Below are 27,641 nucleotides of genomic sequence, written 5' to 3'. Positions count from 1 at the left end.
CATTTCCAGTTGACAAAAAATGAATAACTTCATTGAAATGTGATTTTATTTAAAAGCCATAGTTTAGCAAAAACATAATTTAAAAAAATCATTGTATAATAGAAACTGACAGTTGACACTGAGCATTGTTGCAAATATTCTGTATTGGTATTCAGTGTATGATGCATTAAATAAATTCTCAAAATATACTTGATTTTGTTAAGATTGTTAGTTCTGTAGTATGCAGTATGCCTGATTGACTCATGTTGCAATAACCCACGGTGGAGACCATATGGCTGGTTCTAAAGCAGCTGGGATGCAGCCAATTGTCCCTTGGCATATGAAGGTTTTTCTTGCCTGGATTTGATAAGTATATTTCAAATATTTTGCAGAAAAATGGGTAAAACATGTCTCTGGTGACAGAGTGGTAGTCAAATATGCTGTCCATGCTGTTGCTACGTTCAAGTAACATATTAAACACCAAGTGCATACAGTCGTAAATTAATTAATTTAAAGGAAACGATCAGCGCTCATACTGAGTAAACTATAAATAACAGTGTATGCAGCAAGAAGATCTTCAACATATTCAGTCAGAACTTTCCAATTTTTTGGGAAATTCTGATGTAGCAGAACTAGCTCTAACCTTCTGAGCCAGAGCCTGCCAACAAATACAGATTTCATGTAGTTAATAAATAAACATTACACATACCATGTAAAATAGGAGAGGTCATTCACCCCTTTTGAACCTGCTCTTCAATTTAATGATTGCCAGCTGGTCATCTCAATACCATATTCCCATTCTCCACATACGTCTCAATGCCTATTGCTTCTCCAAATGTATCTCTTTAAATGTGTTAGTAACGTGGCACTACAGCCTCTGTGGTAACAAATTTCACAGCTTCTTTACTCTGAAGAAAAGTCTCCTCATCTCAGACCTAAGCCCCCTGCCCCATAAACCTGAGCCTGTGGCCTCTCATAGACAACCCAGGGAAATATCTACCACACAGACCTGACTATTTTGTAAGTTTCAATTGGACCCTTCATATTATTAAACTCTAATAAATAGAAATGTGCAAATTCTCCTCCTATGGTAATTCCACCATGCCATGGTGAACCTCAGATTAAGTTGGGTCTTTCCCCTTTTCCTTTTCTGTTTATGATTCAATGCTATTATTGATTTCACTACTACTTCATTGCAAAATGTGAACTGCCTTGCAAAACTATCCCAAAGATGCTGCTTGACAAAATGCTGGAGTAACTCAGCAGGTCAGGCAGCATTTCTGGAGAGTAGGAATGGGTGATGTTTCGGGTCGCGACCCTTCTTCCTCACGACAAAGAGACCCTCGCCACCAAAGATGCTGCTCTTGGGTGGTGACCTTTGCAAAAAATAATTTATTATCTACCAGGACTATACCAGATGCCATGGATTTAGAAAAGCTGATTTATGAATTTGTATGATTACATTTTGGATTATTTAACAGACAGCATAGGACCCTTACATTTTGGACTATTGGCCATCACTGGTGTTTGTTCTGTTGGGAATTTGGACAAACGACATTTGAATTGTTGGAATGGGTTATTTTTTCTCTTAATCTTATTGCTGAATATTTTGTTTAAATGCTCTCTGGTGATCTTACTTGCAGAGAAGAGAACAAGTCTACAAATACTGCTCTTTTGCTGTTCCTTTTTCAGTTCCCCATTTCTTGTGATTCATGCTCCCGAATCCTTTGTGGTTTTTGGAGTCATTCTTCACTCCCTTTGGCTCTCCAAAAGCAACAAAATCAAAATGCTGCTGATGACCTGTAGTAAAAACGCAAGATGTTTTAAGCTCTGTCGTAGTATTTTTGCCCATCATAGTGACAGATGCTGGATAATTTAAAAAAAAAAATTAAGAGCTAAATTGAAAGCAAACTGTTGGACATACTCAAGTGGTCAGACAATATTTGTGCAGAACAATGACAACATTTCAGGTCAATGAAAGGGTTTGCATCACAAGGCCAAATAATTCATTCTGTGCTATTTTACCACTTGTCTCTTTGTTTGCTTCGGGCAGATGCTCTTTGTCAGATGCTTTAACGGAAGTAAAGTTAGTTATTCACTTATGATCAAACTTCCCCAAATGGAACGTGTTAAAAGCAAAAATAGTTTTATTTTAATATTTGGTAACACAAAAAATAATCTATTAAACACTTTGTGTGAAATGAAGATGTGTGAATGAATTGGGATGATAGAATATTGCTTCGCTAGTGTTGTACCAGTGAATTTACTGGAGCATTACCAGTATGTGCTCATGAAGCATTTGTGAGTCATCCAGTAAAGCATTCATATCTTTCATTGTTATATTTCGGAATAACTTACCTGGACGAGACAGCAGATAAATATTTGTGCAACTGTACAATTGTGTGTGACTGTGAAATAGTTTGGGAGGAAACACATTTCTATCTGCAGTGAGATCATGAAAATTTACGCATCTTTAAAGATAAGTAATTTTCGGAGAGGAAAAGGTGAATTTTGAAATAGGTTTCAGTTCATTGATAGTCGTAATTCCATCAACCAAACATAATGTGCTCTATGTTTAGTATTTTGAAGTAGCTTTCAATTGACTAATTCCACACTGATGAGAATTTTGTTTGATTAAATGGCTGCAGCTTTTACTTTGCAGCAATCTGGTGGATAAACTGTCCATGCTTTTTCTTTAATTAAATTTTAGGCATAAAAATTCAAGTGCTCTGTTTTTCTATCAGGATTGTGATAAGTGATGACCTGGTTCTCTTCGTGAGAGGGTGTAAAAACCGTGGAAATTTAAACACTGCTCCTGTTCTTCCAGGTGTAAAATATACAGAGATTGGAAAGATTAGGATGCAGGTGTATATCCATTTTTTTTTGCCTGAGGTGCACTGTCCTTGCAAAGGTTCAAGTTCATCTATTTGCATCCAGAACTTTGCTGGAATCGATGAGCATTCTTGTATTTATATAACCTTTCAATATTTGTTCCTAACTCCTTTAGGCTAGCTTGGTGACTAATGTGTTATGTGATGAACTCATTCACAACTTGATCCCAACTGCCTTTTCCTGTCCCTGTCACCCCCTTTTTCCTGACCAGAGCCTCAGTTTATCTTGCCATCAAGCTTCCTTACTATCACATGCATTGCCTTCACTCCAACAGGAATATGTACGCCCTGAACTCTTATCACATTTTTAAAAGCGTCCCATTTTCCGGAAATTCCTTTGTCTGCAATCAACTTTAGCATGTTCCTGTCGTATGCCATCAAAGTTGGCGTCCCAATACAGAATTTTAACTTGTTGTCCTGCTCTGTCTTTATCATAACTATTTTAAAGCTAATAGTGCAGTGGTTGCTGGTCCCAATAGGCTCACCGCCAACTTTAGTTTAGTTTAGTTTAGAGACACAGCGCGGAAACAGGCCCTTTGGCCCACCGGGTCCGCACTGACCAGCGATTCCCACACATTAACACTATCCTACACCCACTAGGGACAATTTTTACCGGGCCAATTAACCTCCAAACCTGTACGCCTTTGGAGTGTGGAAGGAAACCGAAGATCTCGGAGAAACCCCACGCAGATCACGGGGAGAAGGTACAAGCTCTGTACATACAGCATCCATAGTCAGGATTGAACCCGGGTCTCCATCGCTGCATTATCCATAAGGCAGCAGCTCTACCGTTGCGCTACAGCTTCAGTCATTTTCCCTTCCCAATTTCCTAATATAGGACGACTGAATGGCGGTTTTAAAGGACCCAGACAGAAGGGTTTCGACCAAAAACGTTGCCTATTTCCTTCGCTCCATAGATGCTGCCTCACCCGCTGAGTTTCTCCAGCATTTTGTCTACCTTCGATTTTCCAGCATCTGCAGTTCCTTCTTAAACACTGTAGTTCAGTTGCTGATTTTCCCTAAAGAAGGTGGATTTTGTTTTTCTTGCTTTCTGCCTGAATAGAGATACGTGTACAAGGTAATGAGCAACTAAACAGTAATTCTCAACGGAACTGAGTCAGACAGCATATGTGAAAAGTGAAACCTGTTAATGTTTCAGGTCAATGACCTTTCCTCAGATTGCACTGGAATAATGCTGTATGCGCTATGGAACCCCAACCAATGTGTTCTTGTAGCACTTGTACTGTTAGCATTGAAGATTAGATTGCACCTTTTGACCTGGAGATTTGTTGAGCATGCTGAGTGGAGCCCCTAGAACAGAAATCCCATGCCCTTGAATTATTTCCTGGGAAGGGACAAATTGCATTTCAAATAAAATAGAGTAGATGTGCCCCAATCAACAAAGAAGGGTTAACAGTACAACTGATAACACAACATTTCGATAGTTAAAAAGCACAAAAATGTCTGAGCATTTCTATCATTACTTGAAGTTGGTGAGACACACAGAAATTGAGTTCACAATGTCACAAACAGCGAGGCATGGTTGTGGCTTGTTTGTCAAATACCTGTAGTAATTTGTGAGCTGTTACCTCCAGTTTTGTTGTGAAGATTAAATGGTGGATAATACAATTTACTTCAGACTTTAGTTGTGCTGTCTTGGTTTGGGTGGAGTGCGTGTATTGCGGTTCATGAGGTCGTGGTTCTTTTTCTGTTGCATATCCTATTTCAAGGTGCAGTTGCACCAACTATATGAGGGTATCTGGGATGAATTGAATTGAAAGATACAGTATGAGAAACAGGTCCTTCAGCCCACCGAGTCCACACTGACCATTGATCATCAGTTCTGTTATCCATTTTCACAGACATTCCTACACCCTAGGGAAATTTACAGAAACCTAATTAATCTATAAGCCCACAAGTCCTTGGGGTGTGGGTGGAAAATGGTGCTCCCAGAGAAAACCCACTGGTCACTGGAAAAACATGCAAACTCCACACAGACAGCACCCAAGGTCAGGATATAACCCGGATCTCTCATGCTGTGAGGCATCAGCTCCACCAGTTGAGCCACTGTGCTACCTTATTGTTGTTGTCAAAATGACATCCATGCTGACTGCACATCAAAAAGCATTCCAGAAATGGTTGGAATTTCAGGTGATCTTGATTAGAGAAACTCAGCGGGTGAGGCAGCATCTATGGAGCGAAGGAATGGGTGACGTTTCGGGTCGAGACCCTTCCTCAGACTGATGAGGGGATGGGGGGCAGAAAGAAGAAAGGAAGATGCGGAGACAGTGGGCTGTGGGAGAGCTGGGAAGGGGAGGGGAAAGAGGGAGAAAGCAAGGACTACCTGAAATTGGAGAAGTCATTGTTCATACTGCTGGGGAACCGGGAGATCAGATTGGTTATTGCAAACTGAGCGGAGGTGTTGGGCGAAGCGATCACAAAACCTACGCTTGGTCTCACCGATGTAGAGCTGCGGATGCAATAGATGACGTTGGAGGAAGTGCAGGTGAACCTCTGCTGCACCTGGAAAGACTGCTTGGGTCCTTGGATGGAGTTAAGTGGGGATGTAAAGCGGCAAGTGTAGCATTTCCTGCGGTTGCAAGGGAAAGTACCAGGGGAGGGGGTGGTTTGGGTGGGAAGGGAAGAATTGACCAGGGAGTTACGGAGGCAATGAGGAAATATTATATTGGAGATAAAAAGAAACACCTAAGATGGCGCCCAAGCCAGGTGACTCTCTGCGTGCTGGTCCCAGAAGTGTACCTTATTAGACCTCATTTGGACTACACAGTTGCAGCATGGGACCCATACACAAATAAAAACATTTCTTCCATCGAACGTGTCCAAAGACAGGCAGCTCGATTCGTTACTAACACCTATGAGAGTGAAGCGAGTGTCACCAAACTTCTGAATTCTCTGGGGTGGAACCCTCTCCAAGACAGACGTGAAGCTCACCGTTTGACCTGTTTTTACAAAATGTTAAATGCTCGACATAGACTACAAGACCTACACCAAACCCAAACCAATTAAGAGCAGACGAGGGCATTCGATCCAATTTGTGATCCCAGCTACAAAGACAGATGTATACAGCAATTCGTTCTTACCCCGCACAATTAAAGCATGGAATAATCTCCACCCAACTATAGTTACCCAACCAGATGCAACTAAATTTAAAATAGCTCTTTCTTCCCAATAACCCTTTCTGGCTTAAGCCCTCCCTTCACCACCTCCAGTTTAAATTCCATTTGGAATATTTTGGAGGACCAAGAACCAAGAACCTGTAATAATTCATTACAATCGCTCCACTCTTTTAAACCTCAACTCCAACAGCAGGATTTCTTACTGTACCTTGCACTACACGTTATTATCTGTAAGCTGTGGATTGCTTGGTTGTAATCATGTATTGTCTTTCCGTTGACTGGATAGCACGCAACAACAAAGCTTTTCACTGTACCTTGGTACACATGACGATAAACTAAAATAAACTAAATTTGGAGTGGATAAGGAAATAAAGGAATTGTGAAGGATGATTGTCATTTGTTGGGGACTAGAATACAAAATCAGTTAAAGCTTCTTCGTTGGAAAATGAAAGATTCTTTAGGAGGATATTGAAGATAGTGAAGATCAAGGCTTCAGCAGCAAGCATCTTGACGTAGCAAATGTGGAAGAGTGCGCTGGCGATTATTCACGACAGGAGGTTGGCATTAACACATCGAATTAAGATAGTGGCTGGTAAGGTCCTTGGGAGGAGAGCCAGTGTAACATACTTGTTGATCATAACATTGGTTGCTAACCATCATTTCTGTTTTAAGGGTGTGCCAATTTGTATCATGTAACTGACTGCATTCTGTCACAGCAATGTTTTGGGTGGAAAGTTATAGAGAACTCTGCCTGTCTGCCTGTGCAGAAGAAAGGCAGCTAAAATATTGCCACATACTAAACTTGTGTATTATCTAATGAAATATTTTCTGTGGTTGTTTTGAATTGCTGATAACTTTCCAATATTTAGTCAATGAAAGAGAGATACTAAGACAGCAAGTGTTGTACATCTGGGCTGGTAGCCAAAAATAATGGCTTCTTGCAGAATAGTGAAGTGGATGTGATCAAAATGATCAGAATTACTGAAGCAAAGCGCCTCCATGAGTTATGAGAAGTACAAGAATATTCCAGGTCTCTGGTTTTGTGGGTTATTGAGGGAGCATGAGGCTTGTAGTTTATAATAATTTATTTGGGAGGGGATGCGGCAGCTAAAGCTTTTCACTGTACCTTGGTGCACGTGACAAACTAAACTGAACTGAACTGTCTGTGCATCACATTGTCTTGGTTTTGTGGAATTAAACACAAAACTAATTTGAAAGCCCAGAGACTCCTTTCATGTGATTTTTTTCATGAAAGTCCCAATTTGGAACAAATTGGGTGTGTTTCAGTTTATATAATGTTCAGTTTACATAATTTCGTAATGCAGCATTATAGGAAATGTTATCTTTATAAAAAGAACCTTGATGTGCTGTTTATTCTCCACATCCTGCCATGAATTTCCTGCTGTCATTGCAGGTGGGTGCTAGTTCATCATTTTTGAAATTAAATTTGAAAGTGCAGTTATGTGAAGGGGGGTACATCTGATAATCCAATTAATTAGACTTGAATTTTGTAGCCCTGAGTGGTAACACTACACGCATTTGTTAGTAATATTGGGTAAATTTTATACCGACTAATTTCCTTGCTGAAAAACTCCAGCAAGGATTTTAGCAAGGCCTTTGACAAGGTACTCCTTTTCATGCTGGCCTGGAAGGTTAGATCATATGGGATCCAGGGTGAGTTGGCCAAGTGGATAAAATTGGCATGAAGGTAGGAGACAGCGTAGTGGTGTGGGGAGAGGGGGGTCGTTTATCAGACTAGAAACAATTGGTGTGCCACTGTTATTTTTTATTTATATTATTAATTTGGATGTGAAAGTTGGTGGCGTGGATATTATAGACAGTGAAGAACATTTTCCAAGGTTTCAATTGGATTTTGATCAACTGGGCCAATGAGCTAAGGAATGGCAAATGGAATTTAATTCAGATAAATGCAAGGTGTTGCACTTTCCTAAGCAAACTAGGGTCGGACTTGCAGAGTAATGGTAGGGTCCTGGGTCCTTTAGTTTCAGATATCTACCAGGAAAAGGGATGGAGTCAGTGCTAGTTGTTGCTGCACTGAAATCGACTTCTGCTTTGTACAATTTCCAGTGCAAATGTATGTATCATTTGGCTAAGATCAGGTGTAATATGTCCAACGTGTAATGCCTTATGAAGCTCTCTAAATGCAGGCTAATGTGTACATCACTGCCCTAGATACATCAGTGAATGTGAAAATTATAACACTGGCCTCTGGAAATCACAAACTGTGGCATAAATGTCAAGACTATCATTTGTTACCCTTGAGAAGATGGCCAGGTTTTTGTAGAGGACATGTAAGAGTTGACGACATTACCATGAATCTATGATGCATACAAGGATGATAGTACTTTGTTCCAAAAAGATACATGTGAAAGATGTGTTTTCAATGTACCAGTCATTCCATTGCCACTGTTAATGGAATTTGGGGTTTTTTCATTATTCTAATTTCATTCATTTTGTATTTAGCAAATGCCTTGGTGAGATTGAAGTTTTGGGGTATTCATTGTGGGTCGTGTTGGTCTGATGGTCATGAATTACTATATCCTTGTTCAGGGTACAATTTTATGACCGTGTCATTAACACCAGCTTTGAGCCCGCAAAAGTACAAATCTGATATATTCCCCAAAAAAAATGTTAGCTAAGTGAGATTTTGGAACTGATCGGTTGATGAAATTGACCTAAGCACTAAACTTAATAAAGAAAACTGAAAAGAACATCTGAAACTAAATTACTTGGTTACATGCATTAATTGAAAAGTATGCATTCACTGAATGTGCTGTCTTTCCTGTTCTGTTACGTTATGGGACTAATCCCAAACAAACTGCACAGGCTGTTGGATCACAAATTACACTTCAGCATCCAATTAAGACAACCACTACCTCCCAATCTGGTAACAGTTCTCTCGTACAAATCCAGCAAGACCTGGAAGGTTCACATCTGCATGTCTTCTGGCCTGACAAGCAGCAGTGAAGAAATTTTGAATGATGCAACGAAGAAAGCGTAGAGTGTGTGAGGTGGACATAAAAAGAAGCAAGCTTGAGACATGGAGAGACATAAACAAAGTTGATCGAAGACAACTCCACATAAAGGAGCTAACCTGTATGAACATAGTGAAAGAGAAAAGTAAAGGTAAAAAGTGACTGACTGTTTTGTGAATAACAGGATCGGAAATCAATATTAATATGTCATGTAATGACAAAGGCTGGTATAATAGTAAGATTAAACGAGAACTTACCAGTTTGAAGTTTGATCTGTATTTTATGAGGAGTTACGATGAGGGATTACGTGAAGAACCCGCTCAGTGCGCAGGCGCGGCATACTTCCAAGCAGCGGTGTGGAATCACAGATAGACACAGTTATTTTGAAGTAAACATAGTAAAGATAAGGAGACATCAATTTATTAGTTTGATCCATATAATGAGGATGGGAGCGGCAGGCACGTAATCCCTCATCGTAACTCCTCATAAAATACAGATCAAACTTCAAAATGGTAAGTTCTCGTTTAATCTTACTATTTTACTTCGGAGTCACGTGAGTGACTACGTGAAGATTTCAAAGCTCTGTGATTTCAAACCGTGTAACAGTTTCATTTCACTCACTGCCGAAGTTCTTGAGGGAGGAAGTGTTATCGTAATGAACCAATGAGTATTTGCAGAAAAACACAATGGTATTTTTTAAACAATAACAACAAAGAATTAAGTTGCTCCCCTGGGCTTAAATTAAATATTTGCAGTTCGTAAATCTTTACTGCAAATAAACCAGGTAAACATAAACAACGGCTTATTATAAAATTTCTGAACGGTCTTTTCCCTTCCCACCATCCTGCTGTAGCCAGGATGTGGTGTATAGGCATGTCCATTCTTTAGCCGTCGACATGGATGCTGCCCTGGTGGAATAAAATTTGTACATGTTAGTGTTTATCCCAGCAGTTTCTAGCACCTGCTTGAGCCATCTTGCAATGGTTTGGCTCGTACCCCACCATAAGGTTTTTGTGACTGACCCACAAGGCTTTTCATCTCCCTCGAATATTCTGGTTGTGTCTATGTAGGATAGTAGGTAGGTCATGGCACATAACCGTGGTTCTGGTGGGTAAGCCACGACTGGATTAGGTGTTCCTGGTCTGCTCTGTTTGACCAGTCGCTGGATAACGACAGATCTGGTCTGGAGCTGTGATCATGTTGTCCAGTCGCAATAGGTGTAGTGACTGGACCCTCTGAGCGGATACAAGTGCCATCAACCTAAGCGTCTTTAGTGTAGCTTGCTCGAGGCCGGGGGATCTGGCTGGTGGCCATTCCCTGAAATATGTCAGGACCACACTGATATCCCAAATATGGGTATACCTGGGCTTAGGGCTTGATATTGTAAATGCCCTTCATCAGTTTTACCACCAGTGGATGGGATCCCATCGCCTGTTGTCCTGCCGCTGGTTTGAGATAAGCAGAAAGAGCACTCTGCGCTGTGTTGATGGCACTGTAGCTGATCCCTACATCGTGGTGTAGATGGCCAGGAACTCCAGTATGTTGGTGGCTGTAGCTGTTGCGTATGTTGTCCATGTTTCCTGGCAGTACTTCTCCCTTTTTTGATGCTGGTTAAGTACTGCCTCTTGGTGGATGTTCGAAGGGATGCCGACATGGTGGTGATGGTTTGTTTGGACAATCCCAGTTCCAGGTAAGGTCTGTTCAAACTTGCAACCCAGGCGTTTAATTTTCTCATGGCATGGGTGTTTAGCTTACCTGGTAGGTAAGTAGCTGATAGCCAAATATGTCTTTCGACATACCATTGCCAAATCATGTTGACCAATTTGTCGCATGATAATGATTTTATGTCACCCATATGGTTAATATAAGCCATCACCGTAGTATTTATCAATTTGTAACCGAACATGCAAGTGCTGCATATTAGATACATATGCTTTTAAACCATAAAAGGCGCCCAACATCTCTAGATAGTTAATGCCCAGTGTAAGTAGTAATGATGACTCTAGTTTAGTCCATCTACCACTTGTGCTGGATATGGAGTTAGTCGCTCCCCAGCCTTGAGCACTGGCATCTGTTTGAATAACTAAAGTAGGGTTAGTGATAAAGATAGGGCTGAAACTATGCCAAACGTTTTCTGCCCACCACTGTAGCTCTGATATTGCTTCAGTGGGTAAGTTCATGACACGATCATAGTGACCTGTATGTCGTTTTATTGCCCGTACCTTTGCTCTCTGTAAATTTTTTGATAGTGCAAAGGTCCGAATTGTGTAGCCGGAAATGCTGCTACCATTTCCCCAATTACTCTTGCTACTTGTCGAATAGTTGGTCGCTCGTTGACCATTAATTTGTTGCATGATTGTGCTAATTCAACCATTTTTGCCTTTGGCAAGGTAACAGTCATATGGACTGAGTTAATTGTGAAGCCCAGGTAGTCCATGATAGTGGATGGCTTCAACTTAGATTTATCTGGATGTAGGACGAACCCCAGAGTTTCGAGGAGCTGTTTTGTAGCTGATACTGCTGCCACAGCCAATTCCATCGTTTTCCCTACTATGAGAATATCCTCCAGATATGCCATGACAATATGTTTTTGTTTTCTTAGTATTGCCATGGCTGGGTTCAATATTTTGGTGAATAATCTTGGGCTGAAGTTCGCCCATAGGGCAATGCTTTGTACCATCCAGATAAATTTTAGGTATCTGCGATGATCCTTGTATATGGGTACTAGATAGTAAGCATCTTTAAGATAAATGCTTGCCATGAAGTGTCCTTTGGAATTCAGTTGTTTGGCAGTAACATATGTCTCCATTTTGAAATGTATATACTTAACAAATTTGTTTAGTGATGTTAAGTCAATGATGATGCGACAGACACCATCTTTTTTGGTTTTAGTGAATATATTCGATACAATTTCCAAAGGTTCATGTTTGGTCTTTTCGATGACCCCCTTTGTGATAAGTCTCCCTCACGTTTCTCTTTGACGGAGGGAGAAATACCCTTTGGGGCCATTGTTGAACTGGCGGCGTTTTTTCTGACATGAATTGTATTTTATATCCTGTAATGTTGTTGAGTATATACTTGTCACTCGTGACCATACCCCATGCTTCTTTAAACAAGTGTAATCTCCCCCCTGTTAATAAAGCACCCTTATTCTCTATATGCTGGTAGGGACCAGACCCACCTACCTCCATGGTTATTGGCGATTCTGTTTCTTCATTTTCCTGAAGATTTTGTTCTGACGTGCTGGCGATGTTGGGGGGAGGCGCATTTTCCAGAGGGTCCGCTGCGGGCCCTGATCTGAAAGATCTTTGGGGATAATGTGCGGACCCCAAGCGTTCACCAGTCCCATATTGCGGACGTCGACTGGTGGATGCCGTGGGGTGCTGCCACTTGGGTATCGGAGGTCTTGGTTTGCTCGTCCCGGGGCCGGCCCTCATTAGGCCGAAGGTTTTTGATGCTTCCTGCATCTCCTTCAGTTTTTTATTGAAATCTTTCCCAAATAGCAGCGCGTCCGTCTCTGCAGCTGGGGCTTTACACAAGCCAGCAAATTTGGGATTGAGGGCAGGTCTTATGTTTCCCTCCGGAGATTGTTGATCTCAAATTGTGTGGTACACATTAATGCCAGCACATCCTGCTGGCAGGTATCCATCTCCGTGGTCTCCACGGAACGAGCAAAGGCTGTGATGGCTGACGTCAGGAGCCTTAGGATCCGCTGTAGCTTGAGTTCTTGGGTCTGGATGTGTGACCCACATGCCCCCAGATTTGGCTGTTGACACTTTTTACTTTGAGGGCCTCACCGTTTTCTGGTGCTGTGTTGTTTCAGCACCTCAGCGAGCACCTTTTCCAGTAATGGTTGATGCTGGCCGCCATTCTTGGTTCCAGCGGTGCTCCAGCCCGTGGGGTTGCTACAAGCGGTCCATCACACCCAACAGCTCTTCATGTTCCTGCACCCCTGGCATACTCCCGAATTCGTCCGCCTGCCCCTGTTCCAGACCAGCCCAGCCCTGGTCACCAATGCTAGCCTCCAGTAATGAGGGAGCAGAGGGCAGTGCATGAGGCACTGTGGAGGGGGTGCCTGACCTCCCTCCGCGAGAGCGCTCTTTCTGCGCATCTCGCTGGAGCTGCTCCAATTGCTGTTGGATGCAGCTCAGGCGGCTGTCTCTCCTCCATTTAGGTGGAGACATGTCCCCGTCCGACGAATCGGACGCCACCGGCCGGATGCCTGTTCGGATGGCTAGACATCCAGCCCGCAGTTCAGGCACTAGCGGGACTGGGCTCGGCGCGGTGATGGGGATAGCGGGGCGACCGGTAATTGTTCCTACCGCCTGTTGCTGCCTCCCCTGCAATGGAACGCTCCTCCGCTGGAGTCGAGCGGGGGACAGGTTTTTCTGGAGCTTTTGCCTTGTAGATGCGAGAGCGCCCCTCAAGCAGCGCGTCTCGCAGGCACCTGCTCCGAGAGCCGCTCCAGCGGCTCAGGCGGCTCTCTCTCCCCCCGTGCGGGTGGAGAGACGTCCCGTCCGACATCGGGAACACCTGCCGGATGCCTCTCGAGTGGCTATGCGTCCAGCCCGCTGCTTCAGGTACTAGCGGGCTGGCCTCGGCACGGTGTCGGGGAATTACGGAACACCGGGTAACGCTCCTACCGCCTGTTGCTGCCCCCCTCCCCGACGGGAAAACAGGGGACAGTTTTATCCAGAGCCTTTTTCTCTGCCTGTAAAAAACACAAGCAGAAAAAGGCTCACCTGTAAAAGAAAACCCGACCTCAGGGTACTCACCTGACGGTCCGGTTCATCCTGTAACGGGACAGCCTAACTCCCGTGGCAGCCGCTGTTGCACTGCTGGCGTAATGCCGCGCCTGCGCACTGAGCGGGTTCTCCACGTAGTCACTCACGTGACTCCGAAGTAAAATTTAACTAATTTCCTCTGAATGGATTGCTATTCACATTCACTGCTAAATTCACTCCTGGGCGTGTGCCCTGATGCTGACTTCCCACTCTAATCTGGAAGGTGAAGCCCTAAGTATTTGATTTATATGCCAATTGGAAATTCCATCACTGCATAGACTCTGCAAAGCACTTGAGGACTGCAAAGACCCTGCCCACAAGTGTTTTGATAATAAGTGATGCGTCACAAGCATTCAAGAATATAATTAATACAGTACTAAGTAAGAGCTTACAACAAAAATGAAAACATTTAACACTTGAAAAATCTTAGACAATAATGAATTAATTCCATTTAATGTAACTCAAATGACTTGGAATTAAACGGTATCTTAGCTGCACAGAAGAGAAATAGAAATTACATTATCTCTATATGAATGTTTGGTCTACAAATGTATGCAGTGTCAATTTAGGAGAAAAGTATATTCATTCCAAGGGTTAGCATATGTGGATAAAGTACACAAAAGGTGGTTTGATAAGAACTTAAGAACTGCTGGATAGAGTTGTGTTGTCCAGCTTTGGGGATCATTGTCAAAAAATTAATGCCGGAACTTTCAACAATAAGAATGCTGGGAATGGCTAAGCATGAAACTCATTATGGCCTCATTCTTAATTGTACGTGGTGTTTATAAGCTCAGGTAAGTAAAATATATTTGTCGATTTTGAATTTCTCCAATTATTACTTTCACTTGGTCAACTTTATGATTTGTAAAAAAACAACCTCGTTTTAATTTGGTTATTTACTGCGGACTGCTCTCCACGTACTTCAGGGGTGCATGTCTTGAGCCGAATTGTTGCTGTAAAGTAGGACCCTGCTTCACGCAAACACAAAACTCAAATCTTATACATGAGTGAATAAATAAATGGTGGTGCTGCTAAAGCAGAATTGCAGTGACAAAACTAGCTTGAGGTATACAAATGGAAATTTGCTGGGGAAAGAGTAGGTTGTGGGCAATGAGTTTAATAGTAAGCTATTTAAATCCATCTTAGTGAAAAAAGCTTCAAATTTCAGTTGTGCTCATTGAATGGTTCCTCATGTCCATGGAATCTTCAATTTCACACAACTTGCTATAGCCGCAGATAGTTCTATCGATTACATACACAAATCCCAATTGCCTTCCTTAACCAGTCTGAAGAAGGGTCTCGACCCGAAATGTCACCCATTCCTTCTCTCCAGATGTCAAAGTTCGTTTCTTAAAAAGCAGATAGCAACAAAAACTGTTAAAGGTAAACCAAAGCAATCTTTAATCAAATCGTCAGATGGGAGTGGCAATGATCTACAATGAGCACAAACGTTGCTCAGTGCTTCTCGGGCTCCCACTCACAGAACAAAGGAGAGTTTGCACAATTATACATTTTTCTTATCAGTAAAACATTCCTACCAAGTCTGAATATGGCATGACTGAAAGATTCTGTAGCCTTTCAGAATATAAGAAAGCTGGGTCCAAATCAAGCTCATCGACAGATGGCACAATGGGCTAAGTGTTCGGCTGGCAACCGGAAGGTAGCTGGTTCGAATCCCGCTTGGAGTGCATACTGTCGTTGTGTCCTTGGGCAAGACACTTCACCCACCTTTGCCTGTGTGTGTCCTTGGGCAAGACACTTCACCCACCTTTGCCTGTGTGTGTGGATGTAATTATGTGAAGCACTTTGGGGTCAATGCAAGTTGACTAAAAATGTGCTATATAAAGAAAGAAATTTATTTATTTATTTATTTATCCAATGACAAGTTATTACTTATCTAAGTTATTAGGGCGTCAGCTATTTTCTTTTCAATCTTGGCTTCTTTATGGCCTTGAATGAAGCATGTTATTACTGCAGGCTGCCATCTTAATGTCTTTATGGGAAATCGAACCTTGCCTCCATATTGTGTTCCATATAATTTACAAAGCCATTCAGACTTGGCACCGAGCCGTTCTTTTTTTCTACTAGTCCATGCTTTTGTAGAAGAACGACTCAATTTTAGATTTGACTATTAGATTTGACTATTAGCTCTTTCAGAGATACTGCTTGTCCTGTTGAGTTATTCCAGCATTTGGTGTCTGCCGTCCTTAACCAGTTGTGTTTACTATTTTTTTTTGGTAGCAACTTGTCTGAGTAACTTTGCAATCTATTAATGGTTTATGGAACACATTATTTGAATTACTCTCATGGAGTATAATGAATGGATCCCTGGACCTGGATTACAGCAATTATTTTATGACCTTAAGGGTCCATCAGAGTTAATGGCCTGCAGCTAATGCATTGCCATTGGCATAAACAATTTTAATTATTAGTAGCAGCCTGCCTGGTTCTGGCACCAGACAGCTTGTACCTAACCAGACTGTTTTTGACCACCTCTAGCCAAACGATGAATGAAAAGTATGCTTGATTGAAGAAGCACCGGGTATGTTGGGCTTTTCTCACTCCAACCAAGCAACGTCACTTGCTGTCCAAGTCATAATAACAGAGCAGATTATGAAATATTTGTAGTTCATAATTTGGATTGATTTATACAGCTAGATATATTTCACAATCTGTTATTGCCAAGTAACACACAATGTTATCTAAGTATGGAAATACCACATATTTCTATTGCTAGGAGCACTATAATCTGAATGCAGTAGATTTATAAATCTATTGTAACATGATTTAAAGCTTCAGCATATTAAATTTGTTGTTTGGTTGTAAATAATTAGCATACATTAAATCATTCAAACAGTATCAATTGAATATAAATTATGTACCTATACAATATGCTGGGTTGAAGAAAATGGCAATGAGTAGATATATTTTCATTCCATTTAGAAGATTTCAATGTTACAATACATTTTGCTGTTAGCATATTTGGCAACGGTCAATAAGTATAACATTTTAAATCACTGACAATGTTTATGCCATTATTTTAAGACTGTAAATTTGATCAGACATGGAACCACTATATGTCTTTAGTTGATATCCTATTCCTCTGGAGGAAGCTTGTGTCACAATAGCGTAGATGGAATACAATTGGATTTATCTTTTTCAGGTGTTATCCCAAGTGGCGTATCATCTGTCAAAATTCAGCTATTATTCCAGTCTTTCCCTCTTCCTATGTTTTCTGACAATATGTTCCTGGCAAGAAGACTGGAGTGTCCTTCAGTTTTCTAGGAAGGAATGCACATTTCTGGAAGTTAATAGAAAGGATATTGGGTCACTGATGGTCATTAAAGCAGTCACCTTTCCTGTCTGCTTACTCTTGGTAACATTTGCGATCTGAAATATGACAAATGTTAATGATATGAACACATTTTGGAGCTGATAATTATGAATGCTGAGCTAATTACTTTATATCCCCTTCTAAATTCTAATCAAAATTTCTAGCTGTTCTCAGCTGGCCACTATTAAATTCTCCTCCCTCCTCTTCTCTTCCATTGGTCATCAAACACAAATCTTGAAGAATGACAAACCTTTGTGTTTGCTTTAAAATCAATTTCTCCATCTTTTTGCGGTTCCAATTCCAACCCAAAAGGATATCCAAAAACTAGGTTTAAAGGAAAAGGAAGAGTTTTAAAGGGGATTTTGGGAGAATGTTTTTTTCTTGCACAGCATGATTGATATCTGGAACTAACAACCAGAGAAGAAGATGGAGTGAGATACAAAGATATGTTGTGACTATGAGAGCAAGTGAGAGACTGGTTATTACACAGGCAATAGACCACTTGTTTGGCCACATCCATCGCACCTGGCCCATCAAGGTTGTAGAGTATATAATTTGCAACAAGCAATGCAATTATTCAGCAGAGTTACTCTGTCAGAACCTCCTAAAACTCTGTGCTCTACCTCCAAGCAGGGCAGAGGGAGCAGATGCCTGGGAATGTCATCCCCCCCCCACATGTTCCCTTCTGAGTCACACACCATTGTGACTTGAAAATGTATCACCATTCTTTCATCCTTATGATGACTAAATTCCAGAGCTCCCTGCTGACAACACAGAGTTCCTGCTCCAGATAGACGATGTGATTCAATCAAGAGGCTTTTTACCATCTAATGAAGGTCAACTGGGGATGACAATAAATATTGGCCTTGTCGATTACATCCATTTCCATTAAATTAAATAAAAGACACAAACAACTTTGAGAAGAAAATATTGGTCTGGACACAGGATAATGAGTAATTACCGTTGAATAATGTCACGGGATCTTTTGTGCAATATTTGATTTCATCTTGAGAAAGCAGAGAAACCCTCAGTTTAATATCTTATCTGAAAGAAATACCAATAGCACTGTTTTTACCTTCACTACTGCAGGGCAACTGAGGTCAGCCTAATCAATGTTGAAAACTTCTATGCAGAGTAAGTTACCTGGTGTGTAGGAAGGAACTGCAGATGCTCGTTTACACCAAAGATAGAAACAAAATGCTGGAGTAACGGCGGGACTGACAGCATCTCTGGAGAGAAGAAAGTTACCTGGTGTTCGACTAATTAATGCCTTAACTTGTTGAAATATTCATACATTGCTTGATATTTTTGATCATTTTAATTAACTTAAAATACTTTCAATAGAAGAGAAGATCTATTTGGTTAAACTAAACTTTTACAAGAGCAACATAACTGATAAGTAATGTGCTGAAAGAACCAGCTTTGAATATGTTATCAGGCTGAGATTTTGATAAAGCCATGTTAACCTCCTGTCACCAATCTGTTTACTCTGAAAACAAAAGTAACTCTGAAGAAGGGTTTCGGCCCGAAACGTCGCCTATTTCCTTCGCTCCATAGATGCTGCTGCACCCGCTGAGTTCCTCCAGCAATTTTGTGTACCTTTAACTTTCAGCAGATGTTTCTTGCCTGTTGCTATTAACGCAACTGCAACCATCCCATATTAAATTATGATTTCCCCACCAATATTCCCACGTTAACATTTCATATTGTGATATCTCAAATCCTAATTTAAGATCCTGTTCTAAATGGAAAGAGCAACAATATCTAATGACTATTGTGTAATCAATGAAATTCTATTAATTCCTAAAGATGACTAGTTCACATAAGAATAAATTCCATTCACTCTGTTGCAATTATAACATCATAGGGTCAGTCTTGTGGAGGTGAGAGATTTGAAACCTGTGTTTTGAATTATTGCACTCCCCACATGAATAGAAACAGATGTTTTCTCCCATCTTATTTATTATAGGGGTCCAACTTTCCTCCAGTTGAAATTGATACTAGTTGAATACCCAGCCGACAGTCCAATCGCATGAAGAACCACCAAATATATTCCCCTCTTCTCTTCCTGCAGAATCTAAATTGAATCCTGCTTAAAGATCATGCTGGGTAGCTTGACCTATTCAAGAAACATTCTTTGCTATCCTTGCATAGATGTTAAAACATGGACACGAGCAGCACTAATAAAGTGGGAAGATGTCTGCCATATGTGGATAAAACGCAGCTTCACTGAGGGGTGCCTGGTAATGATTGCTTCCTGCAGGAACTATAAATGTCTTTCACTGCTGGCCTTTTGATTATAGCCAAGCTTTGAACTGAAATAAAACCCACAGTTTTGCTTAATGATTTCAAAGCACAAATGGATTTTAACCAGAGGGCTACTGTTTTTAAACAAAAAAAAAGAACAAAGTGATCTTCTCAACTTCCTTTTTGGCTTTGAGCAAATAATTCACAAAGTTTGAAAGAGGGTGCTGTTTTGCCGGAGGTCAGTTCAAAGCAAGTTTACAACGGGATTGTGAAGAAATGTAATTGTTCTGAAGTAGAAACATTTTGTGCAGTCAATGCTTAAAAGTTAATGGTACACAAAAATGCTGGAGAAACTCAGCGGGTGCAGCAGCATCAATGGAACGAAGGAAATAGGCAACGTTTCGGGCCGAAACCCTTCTTCAGACTGACATTAAAAGTTAATGTCAGGCATTTGCGCTCATTGTGAGCCAATAGTTTATAATTACTTATTTCTGCAAGTTTGAAAATCAACCAGGGATAAAGTTGATTCAGTGTAGACATTTGACCTACATGATCGATAGTATGACTCAACATCTACTTTCAACCAGGATCCCCGTGCTTCAAATAAAACGGCAAATTCACTTGATCCACGGCCTTGCAGGCCACTCGAGGTCCATATCCAAAAACTAATGATAAATGTGTTAAATACATTTTTTCATACAGTGAGTCCCAGATCCTCCCTGTCCTCATTCATATGGATGAAAGGAATTCTGATTGACCCTTTTCATCACCTAATATTGTAGTTCTTTCATCAGGTTGTTATTAGCCATACTTTTGAGGGGGGAAAAGTATGGAAAAAAAACACAAGAGGATTGTTCATATATTGTACACTTCCAATTGAATTTTCCTTTTAGCCTTTTATCTTTGCCAAAGTAAACAAATCCAGACGAGCCAATCTTTATAACTGAAATCCTCCAGTCCTGGCAATATTTTTGTTAATCTCCTTTGAGTAACAATGGTGGAATGTTCAGAACCTAGGGTCATGAGTCCCATATAAACAATTGGCAAATGAGGGCCAGAGATGAAGAGAGTTGTGAATCAGGAGCTTGCTACCATTGGCTCCATTCTGTGCACATTGGAGTCTTAGATTTTTGGGAACCACGTGGATGATCAGATAAGCTGGGAACTGGTGTTGCTTCGGGAATTTGGTTAGATCTTCTTGATCTTATTGAATAATATGACAAATTTGACAAGTTGCATGGCCTCTTCCTGCTCTATTTCAGTAGGCATCTTAGATAACTGGAAGATTAGGGCAATTGGTAGAGCTGCTACCTTACGCTGCCAGAGACCAGGTTCGATCCTGACCTTGGATGCTGTCTGTGTGGAGTTTGCACATTCTCCCTGTGACCATGCAAGTTTACACAAAACAAAGACACAAAGTTCTGGAGTAACACAGCGGGTCAGAAGGCCTCTCTGAAGGGCATGGGTAGGTGACGTTTTGGATCAGGACCTTTCTTAAGCCTCAAGTTATCAATACTATTTAAGGTTGAAAACAATGGTGCAAAGCTTACACTAGCTGAGCGTCAAAAATATGTCCGCTATGCTGTAAATAGATCAATGATTTGAATTAACAAGATCACATCTCCACCCTTGGGCTATGTTACTTTCAATACAGTCCTCTAAAATAAACCTCTTTTCAACAATCACTGCTCTGCACTTCACTGAACTCAAACAGTCCTCCCAGTCCAACTCTTACATCATCGTGCACATTGGATGTCAGCAATTCAAAGATGATGCACATATGCTCAAAACACTTCAAGAGCATCTTTAATGCTGTATACAGTAGTGAATTGGAAGAATTAGCAGGGGAGATGGAGAACAAGTTGGAAATTTGCATGTGAAAATTACCACTTTCTCACAAGGTTTGCACAACTTGTGTTAGCACTATGATTAGGTATGTTGCAAAGCCTACCTGAAGCGTCTTTGAAAATCTGCCGCTGCGGGTGTGCGCGATTTTGGCGCCATTTAGAGGGGGCGGGTTTAAAACGCGATTTTCTCTAGGCTGTTCAAATCGAAGATGTTCAGCCTAGTTAATTATTAACGAAAAATCGCTGGAAGACCCCGTCGCAAAAGCTATTATTAGGTTTAAAGGCCTTGGATAATAGTTATAGTAGTTTAAAAATCAATCTCTAAACCCGCGACCGCCAGCAACCGCAGGGTCTCATAAAGCAAACCACAGAAGATATGCTGTATATTTTTACATTAAAAAGGGCTTCTAAAGATCCCTTTATACAAAGTTTAATATTGCGAGTAGCTCATTTTGGGCCCATTAATACGCGCAGTATTTTTCTGGGCATTTGGGGCACAAATCTACCGCAATGTGAACGTTCTAAACCAGCGCGTTCACAGGGACCCACTGGAAAGCTGATTTAAATGGGCATTTATTTACAGCAATTGAACACTGAATTCCTTCCATTTGGCCTATAAATTAATGTAAATGAGATTTAAAAATCATGTTTTATTGTGAATTATTTGTGAATATTATTTGGACATTTAGGCTATTTAAAAATGTTAATCATTTATTAAGAAATGGATAGATGTTTAGATCTAGTAATTGAAGTCTGAAATTAGCTACAATTAGGTAACTAACTAATTATATGCTTTAATTTCAGGTCATCCAAGTAAGATTATTTTATATTTGTTTCAGAATGCTTCAATCTATGATAACTGAAAATTTCATTCAGTTCTCTTAATTTTTAAGAAAGTTATGGGCTTTTGACTGTTCACGATCACAGCTTTTTTGTTATGTCCATAGAAAATCAATAGGGAACAAGATGCTCATTTCCCAGTATGAAAATGGCCATAACTTTTTAAATACTTGAGATATGAAAGTGAATTAGGTGTCAAATTAAACTTATTTTTATGCTTTATCTGATGGGATAAATTACAGACTTGATTTTTAAAATCTCAAAATTTTGTAACATTGCTACTATGATGGCGGAGGTGCTGAGGTCTGTATCAACCCTGCAAAGTCTGCTGACCCTGAGCGGCAGGGGTGGTCTTCACTCTGCTGACCACAAATATTTAGTATAAGGCCTGCTCTATGCTGCCCTACTTTGACAAAAGGAAGCAACTGACAGAAAGGCGTTTTCTTGTAAATGAGGAAAACATGTTTTTCTTTCAGCTCTCTCTGATGGAATTTCTTACTTCTCTGGTACAGGTGCACAACCTTTTATCCGAAAGCCTTGGGACCAGACACTTTTCGTAATTCGGAATTTGTCGGCCTTCGGAATGGAATTTTTTTAGCGTAGATTTTAATGGCTGGCTCAGTGGTAGAGTGCTCGGCTCATATCCGCAAGGTCGCGAGTTTGCGCCTTGATCCTGGCAGTTCCTCGGTCGCGAATTTGAGTCTTCAATGTAGTTTTTTCTTGCAGAATAAATGTCTGTATGAAATGCAGTGTGTTGAATGAATTCCTGAATTTGTAAATGTGACCGCAGCATTGAATCACCTCTCGCACTCATGTCACCCTAGCGGGGCTACATGCCCTTAGGCGGCCTAAGGCGACATTTTCACACTCTTATATCCGTGTGCAGCAGAGGCGACATGCGTTTGGCGCCAAACGTGAGCTTTGGTGTGCAGACGACATCCTGGAAAAAATGTCCGGTTTCTTCCAGGTAGGCGATATACCCTCCCGGGCAATATACCCTCCACTTCTCTTTTATGAAGGGGATTTAGTTCCTCGGTGAACGTCCTGTCTCCCTGTCCCTGGGATAGCAGGGGGCGATCAAACAGCACAATACCCCCCTCCCTCTCCAACTCCAGAGGAATCCGCTCCCCGATGGGCCGCTATGGCGACAAGTGGCAGTTCGCCCACAGCCCGAGCTGCGCGACCCCAAGAACAAGACGTCCCTTGCACACCATCAGCTTCTGCCCCTACGGGGAGCGTGTTCCTCTGGAGTTGGAGCGGGGCTGGGCTGGAGTTGCTGATCTGGGATCTCCGTGCTTGCAGTGGGCCTGGGGGTCGGTGTCCCGATGAGGGGGCGCAGCTCGGGCTGTAGGCGAACTGCCACTTGTCGCCGTAGCGGCCCATCGGGGAACGGCTTCTGGTGGTCCTGACGTCTCTGGCCAGTTTGCAGTTTTCCTCTGGAGTTGGAACGGGGGTGGGCTGCTGCTGGCTGTGGGTCTCTGGGATCTCCGTGCTTGCAGTGGGCCTGGGGGTCGGTGTCCCGTTGGTCCTGACGTCTCCGGTGACTGGCACTGACCTGCTGGCATTGCCGACGTGAAGACAGTGCAAAGCCCCCGCGCCGGTGCAATGGGCGGGGAGCTGGGGAGGGGAGGGAAGGGGTCACACACATGGCCGGGAAGCAGAGGGGTGTAGGTGGGGTGAAACTGAATACACTGTATCAGTGTACTCGCTACTCGCTAGAATTTAGGGGATTGAGAGAGGATCTTATAGAAACATACAAAATTCTTATGGGGTTGGACAGGCTAGATGCAGGAAGATTGTTCCCGATGTTGGGGAAGTCCAGGACAAGGACCGAGATGAGAAGAAACTTTTTCACACAGAGAGTGGTGAATCTCTGGAACTCTCTGCCACAGAGGGTAGTTGAGGCCAGTTCATTGGCTATATTTAAGAGGGAGTTAGATGTGGCCCTTGTGGCTAAAGGGATCAGGGGGTATGGAGAGAAGGCAGGTACGGGATACTGAGTTGGATGATCAGCCATGATCATATTGAATGGCGGTGCTGGCTCGAAGGGCCGAATGGCCTACTCCTGCACCTATTTTCTATGTATCTATGTATCTATGTATCGTTAGTCTACCGTGGGAACTTTTTAACTCAGCGGGCAGGCAGCAGCAGATTGTCAATTATTAACCCTCCCGCGCAATATACCCTCACCTTCTCTTTTATGAATGGGGATTTAGTTCCCCTTTCTTCGAGGACTGACCGGAGGTTCCGCTGTCACCTGTGCGGGCCGCCCTCGGTGAACGTTTTCAAGGACCTTTCTTCAAGGACCGAAAAAATGTCCGCTATTCGGAGGTTTTCGTTATTTGGATCTTCGGATAAAAGGTTGTGCACCTGTATAAATATTTTCAAATTGTACTCAGAGAAGACTTATTTTGTTCACCATTGTGTAGAGCATGTCTCAAATACCCTAAAACAGGCAATAACTCAATTTTGACAAAATTGTCAGTTGCTTACCTTTGTCAAATTAGGGCAGTATGGTCCTGCTGCAGTAAATAAAATCAAAGCTAGCCTGGAAATTACCTCCAATTGGATGTGTGTTAGCACCATCTGCATTGCAATTCAATGACTGAGATTGGGGTGCCCTTGATTCTGGACTGGAGGTGATGGAGGTTGAATGGTTTCCTATTTGTCCCCGCTAAAGGGAGATTAGGAAGAAAGGTGTAAAATGACAGCAAAGTTTGTCAAATCTTGCTGTGAACCTTTATTAAAGGAGGGCAGTGTTGTACTGCTCAGCTGCTGAGGATTATATGACTTTGACTGAGTCTAGTTGAATCCTTTCTCAATAGTTCTGAAGATTAGCTCTACTCGACCCCGGAGAATTATCGAGACCAGATCAGGGTATTGGGAACAATGGGGAACTGGCACAGCCTGGGTAGATCATCCATCATCACATTGATTGGCGAGCAGGGTTGAGGGGCCGAGTGGCGTACTCCTATTTTCTTATGTTCTCATGGGAAGTGTGTTGGATGTGAGATGTAGTATTACGACGAGAAAGAGTTTTAAAAAAGCATTGGCAATAATGCATCCTTGTTTGACACTGATCGTCAGTGAGATAGATAGGTTCAGTTTAAACCTGTCAGTTCTGATCATGGCTTACATGCCATCTTGTAGCAAACATAAAATGGGAAGAATTTGTTTTGGCAGCCAAACTTGATGAAAATGCTTCATATTCCCAACCTGTTGATCGTCAAAGGCATCAGTGAAGTAAAAAAAATGGCATCTAATGTGATCAGTGCTGCTGCCTACAATATTTTTCCAGTGTGATCTTGTTCACTGTGTCTCGTTGCTGCAATTTTGGGAGCGGCTCTTCAGCTAGTTGGAGATGCCACAATAACTTTCCCAGTAACTGACAGTAAGAAGACTCCTCTGTAGTTACCTCAGTTGGACCTTGCTCCTTCTCTGAATCTGGTTCTAATTACAGTGTCTCTGATTTCCCCTGGCATATATCCTCCCCTTCCTAGCTGAGACTAGGATTGAAGCTCTTTACCATTGAGTCTTGGAACCTCAGCAGGAATTCCCGAGTTCTAATCTCTAGATTCTAACTTCTAATCCTTGACTCCTCACTCAATTTTTAAAAGTAACTAGACCAAGTGCAGACCCCCAAACCCGTTCCCTACCTGAAGCCCCCATGGGAGGCGTGGTCCTCCAACTCAAACCGTTCCCAAACGTAAGATTCCAGCACTCTCCTTGCCTCCTTCAGCAGTACTCTTTAACAAAAAATCCAATTGCACTTGATCTGCCTGTTGCAAAAGTAATTCGCCCTCCCCCTGCTAGTCTATCCATTGTGACTTCATCTGTTGAAGCTGCCAATGTGACGTCCACTTGAAGCTGGTCGGTTTGAAATTCAAGGTATTTTGATTTTTTTAAACTTTAATCAATAATGTCGAGAAATAAAGCATAAAATGTTCAGTGAAAGTGATCTCTGTGTAGGGAAATATGTGAATCAGAATATGTAAAAATCTTGTGAAAGTTGGCATTATTAAAGCTTTAATCGTGAATAACGTGTCAAATATAGGATTAAATCAACATTGATGCTGATCTCTGCTAGCTGAGTCATTGTGACGTTATCAGTTGAAGCTGGTGGATTTTATTTCAAAGTCGTTTGACTTTTTAGACTTTTAATCAGTAATGAGTCGATAATAAGTCGAGAAATAAAGCATAAAATGTTTAGATAAGGTGTTCCTGGCCGGAACGAGAAAAATGTCAAATCAGAATATGTAAAAATGTTATCGTTACAGCGTATTGTTTTTGCGAAGATGTAAAGACAACCACATATACACACACATATATACACACGTACAAGATCCGACTTTTAATAAGTATATGATATCATTTAGTTTTGTCTGTCATCCAATGGAACAATCCTTTTAATCTTTCTCATTGTAATGCTACATCTCACCTGAATAGAACAATCCCAGAGTTTTGTTTAGTTTGGTTTAAAAATACAACGCGGAAACCGGCCCTTCAGCCCACTAATTCCGCGCAGACCAGCGATCCCCGTACACTAGCACTATCCTACACACTAGGGACGATTTAAAATCTTTACCAAAGCCAATAAACCTACAAACCTGTACGACTTTGGAGTGTGGGAGGAACCCGGAGCAGCTGGGGGAAACCCATGCTGTCACGGGGCAAAAGTACAAACTCTGTACAGGCAGCGCCCGTAGTCGGGATCGTACCAGGGTCTCTGGCTACGGGCTCATGACTCCTCAGAGGTTTGGGAATATTTTCTGCTGACAGTGCTTTGAGTCCAATTGTACCCAGAGCTTCTGTTTGCACTGAAAGGCCTGGAACCCAATGTTTGTGCGCCTGTACAATTTCCATTTCTAATGCTCCTCAGCACTTAGCTTTAACTTTAATACCCCCCCCCCTCCCCCCCACTACCACCACCACCACCGTTGACTATCAACTAATTGTATTCTCATGGTTTTTTAAATGAAACAAAATGGAGGTTTTGTTCCAAAGTGGTTCTGAGAGAAGTGGACAGCTTTGCATTATTGCCTATAGCCTAAAATGACCATAGAAACTACAATATGTCCTGCAATTTAAAAAAAAAAGAAGAATTTTACCGCGTTGATCTCAAAATCTGTAGCTTTGCCAGTACACTGAATAACATGTTTCTGTATGGACTCTTCAATTCTTAATGCAATAAGAATCTGTTGCTTCATTATTTGTTTTATTTGTGGTTGATTACATTGTACTTTCTTGGGCTTGCTGCGTTGGAAGCTCCATGAAAAGATGCTGCAGTTTAATACTCTGAGCTAATTATGATGGGTTCAAGGTTTTACATTATGTTAGTTCTTAAGTTGCAGGGTTTTTTTAAACAAAATAATCTTAAATGCCAAACAGGAAGTTTATTTCCTGTTCATGAAATTGCTTCTTCACATTTAGTTCTGTTTTTGTTCAATCTACCCAAAAAGTTCAGCATTTCTCACACCCCAGCCATCAACTCCACCCAAGAAATGTCATGATATCTGGTCTGCTTCAAGCACCATCAGATGTCTGTGAGCAGATGTGGTGTCTGAGAGCAGATGAGTCTGTAAGCAG

General features: G+C 41.6%; 1 protein-coding gene across 2 annotated transcripts in view; it reads left to right on the top strand.

Moving 5' to 3' along the window:
• The window catches only part of cyth1 (cytohesin 1), a 178,460-nt gene that overhangs the window by 42,246 nt on the left and 108,573 nt on the right, over positions 1–27,641 (top strand). The window lies entirely within an intron of this gene.

This window comes from Amblyraja radiata, chromosome 26, assembly GCF_010909765.2.
Source record: "Amblyraja radiata isolate CabotCenter1 chromosome 26, sAmbRad1.1.pri, whole genome shotgun sequence".
In the NCBI taxonomy this organism is placed as follows: domain Eukaryota; kingdom Metazoa; phylum Chordata; class Chondrichthyes; order Rajiformes; family Rajidae; genus Amblyraja; species Amblyraja radiata.
This window is presented reverse-complemented; position numbering and strand designations above follow the sequence as displayed.